Here is a 15,024-nt window from a genome sequence, read left to right as displayed (position 1 = left end):
TGTTTTTTGGAATTGGCAAAGGGAAAATTGTTTTCCATCTTAATTCCTGTTTATTTTATACCCATAAATGAGAAGTGGACTGTACATTTTTTCATAATGAGCATCATTGTTTGATTTACCATGATTTGATGGAGACTCTTACTTAATTTCTTTTTTTTTTTTTTTTTGGTGAATTGTACTCAGTTATTATGGCTACAGGCACTATACAAATCACCCTATAAATTGCTTTCATAACTGAAACTCCTGGGGGGATTCAGCAAAGGTAGTCAGAATGTAATTATCCAACTGGAAGTTAGCCAAGACTCTGGAAATGAAATCTGGACACTTGTAAAAGAGGCCATTAGACTGTTTATCATCAAAATTTGTCAGTGACTTGATCCTATGAAAGTCATTCAGTGCTCCCTAAATAATAGTGGGACATCACCCCAACAAGAAGGGTACCTTCTCCAGAAGCCTCTGTTTGGGGTAGATTTCCCTGGAGGTGAATATGGCAACACAGGACTTGAAGATATTCATCTTACATATATGGTTCTTGAAGAATGGAAACTGAGGCAAGGTCTTCCTCCAGATCTATCAAGAATTTTTCCTTCAGCTATTCTATCCCTTACTTGTCATTAGGAGAGTAGGATCATCACCTTATGGTGCAGAGGGACCTTAGAAACCACTGACTTCAAAACCCTCCTCCCCATTATACAGATGAGGAAACTGAGGCACAAGGAAGTTAACTGATTTGCCTGAAAGTCACAAAACTAAAGTGTCTGAGGCAGGATCTGAACCCAGATCATTCTGGCTCCAAGTCTATCCACTACAACATACCTTATTAAGCCTACTTGCTACATCTGCCATCTTACTTCTTCAGTTTCAGTTCTGCTTAAAATGGTGATATGACATGGTAAAAGGAATACAGGACTTGAAAGTCAAGGAAACTGGATCCAAACCCTTCCACCATCCCTTACTAGACTGTGACCCTGAGTAAATCACTGAAACTTTCAGAACCTTAGTTTGCTCATCAGTAAAATGGAACTAATAATTGTGCTATCTACTCACAAAAATCACTCAACAAACATTAGTGTTATGTAAATATGAGTTGTTATTGTTGCTATGTGGTGGTATGGGGGGAGGAATTGGACCTGTGATTTGGTTAAATTAAAGGAGCTCCTGCTAAGGAATTTCTCTACCAGTTCAGTGACTGGATAACCACTTGCTGGGTTTTTTGGAGATGGGGAAGCATATTTCAGATACCATTAGAATCTCAGGAGATACTCCCACTCTGGATGATGTCATAGCTTTTCCACACTGAATTAAGAATTCAGAAGTGCATCTGCAACAAGACAACAAATAAGGTTCTGGGCCATGATATCATGCATTAGTTGGGTCACCGTCCAATAGGTGCTGATTTTTTTCTGTGGCCTCTGTCAAAGGTCTAGCCCTTGAGACATGTAGGGTTCATCATGTTATCTATCCTCACATATCCATCTTCAACATGCCCCTATCACTGGAAACTGCTCCTTCTCACCCTCAACTCTATACCTACTCATTGCTCTGGCTTCCTTTTGAGTCTCAACTAAAAATCTCATCTTTTACAGGAAGCCTGTCCCAACCTCCTTTAATTCTAGGACCTCCCTCTGTTAATTATTTCATTTTTATCCTGTAGATAGATTGCTTTGTATATATCTGTTTGTAACTCATATCCCCCATTAGATTTTAAGCTCCTGAAGGACAGGCACTTTTTGTCTCTTTTTGCATCCTCAATGCTTGGCATAGTGACAGGCATGTAGTTGATGCTTAATAAATATTAATATTTATTATTTTATATATATTTTTACTTATTTTATTGTTATATTTATTATTTCATATAATATAGTCATTTATTCATTATGTTTTTGTTTTTAATAATTTAATATAGTTTGATGTTTTATATTGTTTTATTTATTTATATTAATAAAATATATTATGATTAAATGCTTAATAAATATTTATCAATTGATTGATTTCTCTAAAAATCATCTGTGCCAGCCAAAATGTTCAAGTCACTATCTCTCAATCAATCAAAGTAGGCTCCCATTTCTGGACCTTTGTTTATGCCATGCTCTTTACCCATAATACCCTTTCCTTCCTCTCTGGCTGGGGCAGCTACAAGAAGTGGTGCGTAGAGCACTGGACTTGAAGTCAGGAAGATCTGAATTCAAATCTCATTCCAGACACTTTACTAGCTGTGTGTCTCTCTAAAGGACTTTGGAACTGATGGCATGACATGAGAGATACTTCCACAGGACCGCCAGTGTGATGTGCTCAGAGAAGTATGAGCAAAACAGATTGAAGTAGTTCAAAAGCAACGAAAGATGTATAAATTTAGAGAATCCACCCCAAATATTCACAGGAACTATCTGTGCCCGACCTGTGGTAGAGCACTCCGAGCTTGTGCTGGTCTGATCAGCCACAGTGGAACACACACATAACATCATTATGGTCATTACATCATTATATCATTTGATCTTCTTCAAGAACAAAGGACAACAACCAGCTGTGTGACCTAGGACAAGTCACTTAGCACTGTTTGCTTCAATTTCCTCATTTATAAAATGAGCCATAAAAGGAAATGACAAATCCCTCTAGTATCTTTGCAAAAGAACACTTCAAATGGGGGTCACAAACAGTTGAACAAGACTGAAAAATGACTCAACAATAACTCAAAAGATGGAGTAGGCATTGGGGATACAAATATAAAGAAATGAATGATCTCTACTTTAAATAAGAGTGCATTTTAATGGGGAAGACAATATGTGTTTAGATATATATACACACATACATATACATGTGCATATAAATATACACGTATATTTAAAAAAACACATATATACATTAACGATGTATGCATATCATAAGTGAATTAATACAAATATATACAAAGTCATTAAACAAAAAGGAGTTGGAGAGAAAAGGTGGGTAGTAGCACATAGGGAGAATGAGGAAAAGTTTCATGTAGAACATCATGGTATTTGAGCCTGATTTCGAAGGAAGAGAAATGTTTTATGGAGAAGAGATGAAAAAGGGATGCACTCCAAGCATAAGGAAGAACCTATATAAAGGTTCAAAGACGGGAAATGTCTGACATTTGACCTTGATTATTCATGTAATCTCCCTCAGCCTCAGTATCCTAGTCTGTAAAATAAGGGGGCTGGCCCCAACGGTCTTTCAACTCTAAGGCTATGTTCCACTATATCCATTTATAAGTAGCACTGCCCAAGAGTACCACTTGGATGAGGCTTGAGTCCTCATGTTACAGTAAAGTGATAAACTCACAGAGAAATTTATTTAATTGAAGTCAAAGTACTCAAGCCAATAAAACATTATAATAATTATTATGCTGGTAATTATGTTTAGAGGAATCAAGAAGTAGTGGCTAGAAAGCTGGTCTCAAAGTCTGCTTCTAAGACATGGTAACTGTGTGACCCTAGGGAAGTCCCCTGACCTTTCAGGGCAGTGAACAATAAAAAACCCATAAGCTACAGAGCAGAGGTTGGTCTGCATTAGTAGTAGTATACTAATTACATCATAGATTCCATTTAAAAACACACTAAATAATTATATGTCACACAAAAACCTTGGCAGCAGGTTTAGCCCTCTGAAACTTTGTTTATACAATGAAATAAAAGACCACAAACAATAACAGAAAGTATAATTTGGCAACTGAGAAACATTACTCCAAATATACCTGTGGGGATAAAATAATTGAAGCACTAATTAGGCATAATTAGAGCAGTGATGAGTCAATCATATTTCAATGAAAGGAAATAGATTATTAAATATATTTTATTATTGGTACTACTGCCCCAAATTCCTTCTGGTTCACCTGAGTCACCAGCTGGATTTATCAGGCAATTATTTTCAGGATAGCCAGAGATTGGCATTGTACCAAAGGCACAGTTTACAACCCATTGGGGGCTTCCACGAAAAGCACTCTCTTGTATATGGCTTGTTTGTACATCTATTTGTTTGCTTGTTGTGTCCCCACCTTTAGAGTGTGAGCACCTTGAGGGTAGGAATTGGTTTTTGCCTCTTTTTATATTCCCAGAACTAAGCAAGGTGTTTTTCACGTAGTAGGTACCGACTTTCCTTGATGAAAACACAGGATAAGGGTCCAAGTTGGCTGGAACCTTAAGAGGGGATCTAATTTAATGCCTTCATTTTACAAATGAGGAAACTAAAGCCTGAAGGAGGTTTAGTGATCAGCCCAAAATCATACAAATAGTAACCGGCTGAGCAAGGATTAGAATCTAGGCTGTCTGGTCTCAAACTCACTGTCTCAATCTTTCATTGTCTCTTCAGTCCAGACACTGCCTTACGGTTACATACGAATTTCAAAAGTTATATCAACTGCAAATGGAAGTAATAAGAGTTTACTTATTTGGGGAGAAAGTTTTCACACTGGAAGATCTCTGTACTAATGAATTACAGGTCTGGTCCCACACTTCCCCCCAATCCCAACCAAAAAAACCATATTTCAGATTCTAAGTTATACCACATTTATAACTTACTGATATTTAAAATTATTGATTTTATTTATTATTTATTATACATATTTATATATTTATTATATATATAAATATAATTATTGATGTTTATTTATATACCACATTTATAACTTACTCATCATTTATAGCTTACTGACATGATGGTATGAAAAAACAAACAAACCAAAAAGCTGGAGAATGTGACCCTCTGAGTCTAGGATGCTTACTCACATTAAGTAGCCTCAGCTCTAGACAATGGGCACACTCACTCTTCTAATATAAAACTCCTCCTCCAAGCCTTTTCCCTAGATGTTTACTTATGTCCCCTAGCCAAGATCTCTTGAATTATCTAATACCAAATATAACCACCAGATGGCATCAGCAACCACTTACCTGATCTGTTTTAGCTCTGGGAATCTGGATCCTGAGGACTCCCAAACTCACCCTGGCAGTTTACATGAGGCAGTACTTTACTGAGTAAGTGTCCCACTATCTATGGTTGCCAGACAGAGAGTGACCTTCTATCTCTGTGTGCTGTCTCTCTCTGTAGGACAGTACCATTCATTGGCAAGGACTATACGAGCTTGTGGATTCACGTAATCTAAGCCAGTCGGGAGCCTCCACTCATAAGCCAAACACCACCTGCTTCCTTAAATTTGCTCAGTTTCAGAGAGACATAGTTAGATGAGCCAGGCAGAGAAGAAGAGGCTCTTTCCGTTGACTATTTACAGATTACAAAACTGAGGGAGGTTAAGTGACTTGCCCAAGGCTACATGGGTAATGAAGCAGATACATTTTTGGATATTGTGTAGAGCTGTTTTTACCTTTAGCATAGAGTTTATAAGCAAACAAGTAGTTGACAACAACTAGAACAAAAGACATAAGAAAATCATAAAACCTCTACAAAGGGACCTCAAGCCTGCCACATGGCTAAATCCCAAAAGCCTCCCAAAGATCTACTTTGATCCAAGAGTTCAAAGGCATGAACAATTTGGGTTTGTTCTGTGCCCTCTGTAAGTGGGCAAAGGAATCCACTTGATTTAAACTCATTGATCAACAAATTCTTAAGAAGTACTAGAAACCATATATATTAGTAGACTTTGGTGATTCAAAGAATGAAACATTCCTAAAAGGAAAGTAGAGCAAAGGTAATAAGATGACAAGGTAGAAATGCTGGGTGTATGACTCAGTCTGAAGATAGAAAGGATCAAAGGAAAATTGGGAGAAGACAGAAATTTTTCATTGTCTGGTCTTGGACCTATCTCTAGTAGAGATCCATATCTGCCTCTGGGTGCAGCTAGCTTGATACTTATAGCAGAAAGTCTTGTCCCAATGCCCAGATCCAGCAAGTGGAAATCTATGCTCACCATGCTCTCAAAATCTGTCCAGCTTTGAGGACTATACCAGATCCTCCAGTTTCCCTTGTCATGTCCTCCCTAGCTCCCTATCCCCAAAGCCCCCTGCACCAGATCTGCATAGTATGAAGGGGACAACTATATATCATCTCTCCTAAACATATCTAATGAGGAAAAACAGGTGCCAGTGTAAACCTTCTCTCCTGCCCCCATAAACATAATAGCCATATGACCTTGAGCTGCCCTGGTATGAAGGTCATAAAGAGTTAGGCATCCTATGACTAAGAAGGGTAAGGGAGGGCTGAAAGGAAACTTTTGCCAACACTGATGGACTATTGACCAGTATCGATATCTTACACATGGGGATCCAGTGCCCACCTTTGATCATAGGACCAAGGAGACACAAAGGCCATCTAGTCTAATCTCCTCATTTTATAGATAAGAAATTTGAGGCTTAAACTTGAGTGAATCATTCAAGATCACACAGGCAGTAAGCAACAGAGGGAAGATTTGAACCCCAGACTTACCTTCAGAATCAGCCCTCCTTCTGCCAATTTTCATTGCTGTTAAGTCATTTCAGCGGTATCTAACTCTTTGTGACCCGTTTTTGGATTTTCTTGGTAAAAATACTGAAGTTGTTTGCCATTTCCATCTCCAGATCACTTCGCAGATAAGGAAACTGAGAGAAACAGGGTTAAGTGACTTGCCCATGGCCACACAGCTAGAAGTGAATAAGGTTAGATTTAAACATCTTCCTGACTCTAAGTGTGCCATTCTATGCACTGCACCACCTAATTGTATCCTTCCTTTATTGCCCCTGCTCCTTCATGACTGTGGTGGTTTTTCCTTAGATCCCCATCTTTCTCCTTGTATGAGCGAAAAAATAAATCTTTCAATAAAAGACCTAAGGCCTCAGGTATTACTGGTCTAACTGTTTATTCAGTGAAACCTCATCCTACTCCCCTAACTGCTCTGAGAGCCTAGAAACTAGGACAGTTGAGAAATAAATCTCTTCATTTCTCTACCCAGTCCATTTTCACTGTTGCATTTATCCAAAGTTTCATTTAATATATTAAAAAGAAAATTCTCTCTGCATTAACTTCCTAGAAGATATATTAATTTGAGTCCTCAAAAAACCCTACACTCTTAAAGGATTGATATTTTAAAAAAAAGAAGAAAATCTCTTAAAATAGAAATGGTATGAAAAAAGGTAAGTCATCACATGGAAAATGGCAGACAATCTTACAAAATTATCAGACACTATAATAGCTGAAGTTTCTATAATGCATAGAGAGAGGTTTGCAAAGTGCTTTACATATGTATCTCATCTGAGTCTTACCACAACACTGGAAGGTAGAGGGACCATGGATCATTCTCATTTTACAGATGAGGCAACTGAGGCTCACAGAATTGCTCAGATTTGCCCAGGGTCACAGAGGTCGTCATTGTGAGATGGATAATAATTTAGACATATACAGAGAGGCTAGTGGGAGAAAGAAAAAGGAAAAGAAATATCATAATGGCTTAATATAACATTGACTTAATAGAAATGAATTCAAATGTTGGTTTATTTTCCTTACTCTCTATGAGTCGGGCAAGGTGTTTCATCTTTCTGGGCCTCAGTCACCCAATCTGTAAAGTGAAGGATTTCCTAAAGATTGAACAAAGAAGAAATGGTTCTATGTACACAAAAATATTTTTAGCACCTATTTTGTGGTAGCAAAGAACAGGAGACTAAGAAGATGGCCATGACCTAAAGAATGAATAAACAAATTATGGTATGAATTGCACTCTTACTATTGTGCTGTAAGAATTGTTGAAGGGGGATGGTTTCAGAAAATTCTGTAAAGACTTGAATTTACTGACACAAAGTGAAGTGAGAAGAACCAGGGGATCAGTTTTTACATACCATAACATCAACATTTTAATAACAAACCATATTGAAATATCTAAGAGTCCTAGTTCACATAAAGATGTACCATCACCCAGAGGACCAGTTATGAATAACACTATCCACCCCGTGGCAGAGAGGTAGACCAATATTATAAGACATATATTTTTCAATATGGTCAGTATGGGAATTTGCTCTGTTTGATCATGTTTATTTATTATATTACATATAATATTATATGTTAGATATATAATATATATTATTTATTTATTGTACTTTTAAAAAATAGTGGAGTGAGGGCAGAAGGGAAAAATGTTTGATAGCTGAAAAAAATACATTTTAATTTAAAATAAAATTAAGGTTTCCATGGTCCATTCCACCTCTATATCTGTGATTCAAAGTGGGAAGAAAGATGAGTTTATCAGTAAAATTCTGGCAAGATCTTAAAGTAAGTGGAAAGCTCCAAGTTGATGCTAAATGTAGAATGTAAGGTCCTTGAGGAAAGGCAATTTTCATTTTTGTCTTCTGGGTGTCTAGGTAGGTGTCTAGCATATAGTAGATGCTCAATAAACACTTGATTTATAAAGAAAAATAAGGAGAAATATGAAGAGCAGAGTTGGTTTTAGTTCACTATCACAAATAGATTCTAATTTCTAAAAAATATATAAATTGTGAAAAAAATAAAATAAATGGGACATTTAAGAGATGCAATGTGTTATGCTGCACTGGATTTGAAATCCAAGGAGTTGGGTTTAAACATGTGACTTTAGGCAAGTCATTTCATCTCTCTGGTCTCGGTTTCTTCATCTGTAAAATTAGGTAGTTAGTCTAGATGGCCTTAACAGTCCCTTTCAACTCAAACTTATCTGATGAAAAGGGTGGATGATAATAATGTCCAGTGTGTTTGACAATAGTCACAAAAGGCTTTCAACAGTACGTCATGTTAAGGAATGACTTCTGAAATACTAACTTATATTTAAGTACCGATTTATGTTTTTTTCATAACAACTTTGTGGGGTTGTTGTGGCTGTGTGGTTTGTCCTTTGTTCTTGAAGAGGACCATGATATCACAAAGATGATGCCCTGACTTGCAGGATAGTAACAAAGGTTAATAACCTCAATGTTTAAGTAAGGAAACTGAGGCTCAGCAAAGGGAAAGAATTTGCGTAACTACTAAGTGTTAGAAATTAATTATGAACCCAGGGCTGTCCTGACTCTCAAACCAGCTTCTGTCCCTATGCCAAATAACTGCCTCTTAAACAAATAACTAATAAAGTAAAATACTATAAAAATAAGAAAGGCAGTATGACATATTGGCTCAGCCCTTAGCACTGCACCTGGCACACAGCAGGAGCTTAATAAATGCTTATTTAATCAAATATTAGATAGCTGACCTCAAAGCCGGGCAGATTTGGGTTCAAGTCTTACTTGTGATAACACATGAAGTCTGTATTATCACCGTGGGCAAATCCCGTCATCTCTTTTTACCTCCAAGCAACTCTAAAAATATAACCTCATTGGAAGCTCCCCAGAGCTATGAAATCACAGGTCTAGCCAAAATAAATAATAATAGATGATGCACACATGAAGAAGCATAAATAAAGTATGATGTGATTCCAAAGATGGAGAAGTTATTATTGCCTTGGGGATGAAGCAGTCTGGGAGCGTTTCCTAGAGGTATTCAGCATTTGGGAGGTAGATGGGGACTATCATTAAAATAATCCTGATGAAGAAGATAATCATTTCATGCCCACTTAAAAGATCTGAACTTCCCCTCTGCATTTTCTTATGTTAAAGGGAAACGAAAGAATTCCAAAGAGCAACCGTAGTCACTTAAAAAAATAGGGAGTGGGGGGAGGGACAAGTGAAATTCCACCAAAGATGCTGAGAATTTACACCATTTAAATTATCTACAAGAAATATGATGATAGCTGCCATAAAACACCAGCTACATAATACTTGGAGATAGATAATAGTAGTTATATAGCTCTTTACATTTCTCAATGCACTTAACAATAATTTATTAGTGAAATGTCAAAACATCCCCATCAGGTAGGTGCATATGATTATCCCGGGTACTTACTTTTAATGACAGACCCTGCTAGAGGCTGCAAAATGATGGCTGACTTTTGAAGGCACGATTCCCGTTTCAGATTCTCCCTTGCATCTAGCCGTATATTTCAGTGGTACAGAACATAAATTAGAGGAAGTGGCAACTATAAAGGGTTCATTTAAAAAGGCCATTTTCCCCGGGGCAATGCAGATTAAAAACTACTTTTAGAGTTGCTATATGACAACGACAACAAGGGACTATGGGATAGGGTAGCTAACCTATCAGTTCCCCTGTTAGAAGATAAGCTCCCTGCAGCCAGGGACATTTTCTCTCATTTTTTTGTATCTCCAACATTTAGCATAAAGCCTAACAATCAATTATTAAGCACCTATTCTGTTTTGGAAAAGGAAAGATAATAACAGTACTAATAAAAGTAAACCATTATATTATCACTTATAGTGCTGGACACTGTGCTAAGTGCTTTATGATCATAACCTAATTTGATCCTCACAACCCTGGAAGGTTAGGTGCTATTGTTATCCCCATTTTGCGGGTAAGGAAACTGAAGTAAACAGGTTATGTGACCTGCCCAGGGTCACAAAGCTAGAAAGTGTCTGAGGTTGGATTTGAACTTAAAGTCTTCCTGACTTCATGCTCAGTGTTCTTATCCACTGCAGCCCATAGCTATAGTAGAAGTAGTGTTAGTAGTAGTAGGAGTAGTGGTAGTAGTAACTTAAAACCCTTTATAAATGAACATCTATATTCTTTATCTATAACATGGGTGTGCATTTATATCTTTACGAATTATATCTACGAATAAAATAATGAATGTTTAATTTTTTAAAAAAGGAAGGTAGGAAGGAAGGAAGGAAGGAAGGAAGGAAGGAAGGAAGGAAGGAAGGAAGGAAGGAAGGAAGGAAGGAAGGAAGGAAGGAAAGGAGGGAGGGAGAGAGGGAGGGAGGAAGGGAAGGAGGGAGGGAGGACATGTATTAAGCATTATTATATTTCAGGCACTGTTTTAAGTAAGAGGGATACAAATACAAAACCACAGCCAACCCTGCCCTGAAAGAGGCTATATTCTAATAAAGATAAACAAAGAGCAGTGACCAGAAGAGAGACTTCTGGTCTGGAGAATTACAAGGACGTTCAGCTGATCCAATGAGCAGTCCATGACTGGCATGCCCTTTTGCCTAGAGAAATGGTAGAATTTTGTTGATGACCATGCTTAGAGCAAAACCTCACCAAGGGATTAAGGGCTTGGCACCCTGTCCAGATGGGGAGAAATGGGCCCTGGCAGGGCAAGTAGCAAAAGAATAACTATTGGAACATTAGATTTACCAGCCTTTCTCACTGAGCTGAGGATGCTGTTACTGTCTCCTTAAGAAGCTATGGAATCCTAAATAGCGACAATTTTAACTACTGTTGCCTAGGGAGGGTGTGGGCTTCATCTTTGACCTATGGGAAGTCAGTGAGGAAAAGAGTTTTGATTACTTTTTGTAAAGAGATTGAGTTTTAATTATTTTTGAAGACATTAAGTTGCAACTGGCATCTGTGAAGAGATTGTTTTCCTGTCATGGTTGAAGAGAGACTGAGATTATAGAGGAAAAGAATTTAATCTCTGAGGTGGCTGAATTTAACCCTTTATCTAAGTCAGCCCTCAACTCAGGGTGAACAGTTAAAATACAATGAAATGTTTCAGAAGAATAAAAATGGGATTCTTAAGGGACTTTGGCTGCTTTGGGGGAAAGGTAAAGGGTCAAACTGGGGAGAGAGATTCAAGATTCAAGAACCAAGATTTGGAGAGAAAGAAAGAGATGGAGATTCAGAGACACAGAGAGAGAAACAGAGAGACACATAGAGAGGTTCCTCTAGCTTGTTAAATAACAATGTCAAATTAAAATGGAGTTGGGCTCCAGAGCTACTCGGACCCATAATGAAAAACAGGTTGAAATACAATAATAAATAATTTTCAAATAATACCTTAGAATTTCTGGATGATGATAATGAATATGGTACCAAGTTAAGTCAAAGACTACTGAAGATGAATACTTTATGTAGACTTCAAGTGAAGGTGAGTAACCATAAACTCTTATATTCTAAGAACTAGATAAAATGACATTTAAATAGAGTTTGAAAAGAACTGCTCTTACATAATCTCATCTGATTCTGACAACAACCATGCCAGCCAACGTTTTGGTAAATATCTTAACTTTTCCAGATTACTGATGTCCATTTCAAAAACAACTTTTGATAAAATCAGTCAAGATGCTCTTATTATTGGGCTTCTATGTTGGTATTTTGTTTTGCCTGATTATAGTAATACTAGCTAGCATTTATAAAGTCCTTTAAAGTTTGCAAAGTGTCTTATATATATTATCTCATTTGATCCTCACAATAACCTTGGAAGGTAGGTGATGTTATCATCCCCATTTTACAGAGGAACACACCAAGGCAGAGGTCAAGTGAATTTACCCAGGGTCACACAGCTAGTAAGTATCTGAGACCAGGTTTGAACTTCGGTCTTGCTGACTTCAGGTCCAATGCTCTATCTCCTTTTGCTCAGTCATGTTTCAGTTTTGTCTAAGACTTCATGACCCTTTTCAGGGTTTTCTTGGCAAAAACACTGAAGTGGTTTGCCCTTTCCTCCTCCCACTCCTGATGAAGAAACTGAGGTAAACAAGGTGAAGTGACTTACCCGTGGTCACACAGCTAATTAAGTGTTTGAGGCCAGTTTTGAACTCAGGAAGTCTTCCTTACTCAAGATCAAGGAATCTGTGTACTATGGCACTACGTAGCTGCCACCCAACTTCTAAATTGTGAGATCCATGAGAGGAGGGACCTTTCTTAGTACTTTATCCCCACTACCACTTAACACAGAGTAAGCAGTCAAATATTTGCTAAAAGAATGAAGGGATCTAGTGCGAAGACTAACTGAATAAACATGATACAAAGCATAAAGGGCTGGCCTTGGAATCAACAGACCTAGATTCAAGCTTGCCTAGGTGACCTTGGGCAGCAGTCAGTTAACCATTCCATTCCCCCTCTTACCCCTGGGATATTTTCAAAGACTCCGGTGAGGTTAGTTGCAAATGAATTGCTGATCTGTATTGGGCAAGGGCAGGGTGGGGTGGGAATTTCCACACTAGGAGTTTCCCAAATGGTCGAGAAAAAATAGGTTCTAAGGTGTAAAGAAGAGCCCAGATTCTCCAAAACACAATGACAGGACAATCCAAATTCTGACAGGTTTTATTAATGTGGGAACATGCCAAGTACAGGGGGGCCTGTTGGCGAATTACATGTCCAACAACCAGCCAAGCTAAGAGTGAACATACCCATTACTAGGCTGGCCACAAGGAGAGGATGAATTTTTCTATAAAAGTTCTTAACCCTCAACTCTGGAGAAATGCTCCAGATGAGGAACTCATGCAAATAAGACTACAGATACTTGAAGCACTGACATGTAATCATGAAAGTATTGGTAACAGTAATAAAGCCTATTCAAAAAGGGTTGTAAAAATTGTATGATATAATGTATCTCAGGAAGTCTTTGAGTTCAAATCCAGCCTCAGACACTTAGCTGTACGAACCTGGACAAGTCACTTAGCCTCTCTCAGTCTCAATTTCCTAATCTGTAAAATGGGGATAATCAAAGCACCTACCTCCTAGGATTATTGTGAGGATCAAATGAGATATTATTTGTAAAGTGCTTTGTAAACCTTAGAGTGTTTGTTAGAGGCTGTTTGTTGTGTTCGGTCATTTTTTAGTCCTTTCCAACTCTTCATGACCCCATTTGAGATTTTCTTGGCAAAGAGAATGGAATGCTTTGCTATTTCCTTCTCCAGCTCATGTTGATAATAAGGAAATAAGGCAAACAGGGTTAAAGTGATTTGCTCAGGATTCCACAGCTAGTAAGTATTTGAGGCTAAGTTTCAATTTACAAAGATGAGTATTCCTGACTCCAGGCCCAGCATTCTACAACTACATATAAATGTTATTATTATTAAAAAAAAAAAAACTTGTGTATCCTTCAGGGTCTATTCAGCCTCTTCTAAGAATCCCAAATTCCAGGCCATACCTATTTCTCCTATCATATATTATTAAAATTATTATATACACCAGATCAATAAAATCATCGATCTGGAGCTAAAAGGAGGCTTTATAGGTCATCTAACCCAATGCCCTCATTTTAGTATTCAGGAAACTGAAACTCTGTGAGCTTAAGTGACTTGCTGAACATGGCACTTTCTGCTACCCCATACCTCCTCATTGGGCTTTGACCCAATGAGTTCCCAGTATGAGGCAGATGTACAGCCAGAGACACACATTTGGGGGCCCACCAGAAACAGCAAGAAATGCTAAATCAGGATATAAATGGACACTATTTAGCATGTATATATCAGTGGCAGAACTGGAAACTCAGGAAAATGGCCGTATTCAAACAGGAAGCTGTCTGCTCTCCCCGATAAATTCTTGTTCCAAATTGTCACATCCAGACCCTTGCTTACCCATAATCACTCAACATCTCCTTCCAAGTTCACAGCTGCCAATTACACCAGACTCTCCTAATCCTCAATGTCATTATCTATTGGCATGTAGGATACTCACTGAACATTTAATCTTTCCTAAAAAAAAAAGTCTGCTCTTCTCAACATGTCCAATTTTTTTGATGTTGGTCCTATGATTTCCCCAAGGTGAGCTAGGCTCATAAGCTCAGAGCTGTCTTTGATTCTTCTCTCTCCCTTTTCTTATAGCCAGTCAATTGCCAGATCCTACTAACTCCAACTCAACAATCTCTCGCATCTCCTTTCCACTTAAGCCTTTACCTCTATCTAAATGATGAATTGGTCTTCCCATTTCCAGTCTATCCCCTCTTCTATCCATCCTTGACTTTGTTACTTAAATATTCTTATGAATACATGGTTTTAATCATGTCACACCTCTACTCAAACCTTGAATGGCTCTCCATTGCCTGAGGAATAAAAATATGGACATCTAATCCAGGCATTCAAGGCCATCCACAATTCAGATGTGCATCTGTGATCTTATTTCCTCATACTTTTTTATGTATTCTATGTTTCAACCAATTTGGACTACTCTCCATTCCCTATTTTTTGTCTTCTCTTCCCATCTGTTATTTTGTTCATAGTATTCTCCATGCCTCAAATTAACCACTCAGTGTCCTCCATTTTTTTCTCATATAGTCTCTCCCTT

General features: G+C 37.8%; 1 long non-coding RNA gene across 1 annotated transcript in view; it reads right to left on the bottom strand.

Moving 5' to 3' along the window:
* Positions 1 to 15,024, bottom strand: part of LOC140534529 (uncharacterized) — a 769,311-nt gene that overhangs the window by 480,632 nt on the left and 273,655 nt on the right. Inside the window, exons 6-8 of the long non-coding RNA XR_011977353.1 lie at positions 7,450 to 7,520; positions 7,209 to 7,352; positions 6,397 to 6,548 (exon numbers count right to left, since the gene is read on the bottom strand). This is a non-coding gene — a long non-coding RNA (uncharacterized lncRNA). The remainder of the gene's footprint in view (positions 1 to 6,396; positions 6,549 to 7,208; positions 7,353 to 7,449; positions 7,521 to 15,024) is intronic.

Source organism: Notamacropus eugenii, chromosome 3 (genome assembly GCF_028372415.1).
Source record: "Notamacropus eugenii isolate mMacEug1 chromosome 3, mMacEug1.pri_v2, whole genome shotgun sequence".
NCBI lineage: Eukaryota > Metazoa > Chordata > Mammalia > Diprotodontia > Macropodidae > Notamacropus > Notamacropus eugenii.
The sequence above is the reverse complement of the archived record's forward strand: the minus strand, read 5'-3'. Positions and strand labels throughout refer to the sequence as shown.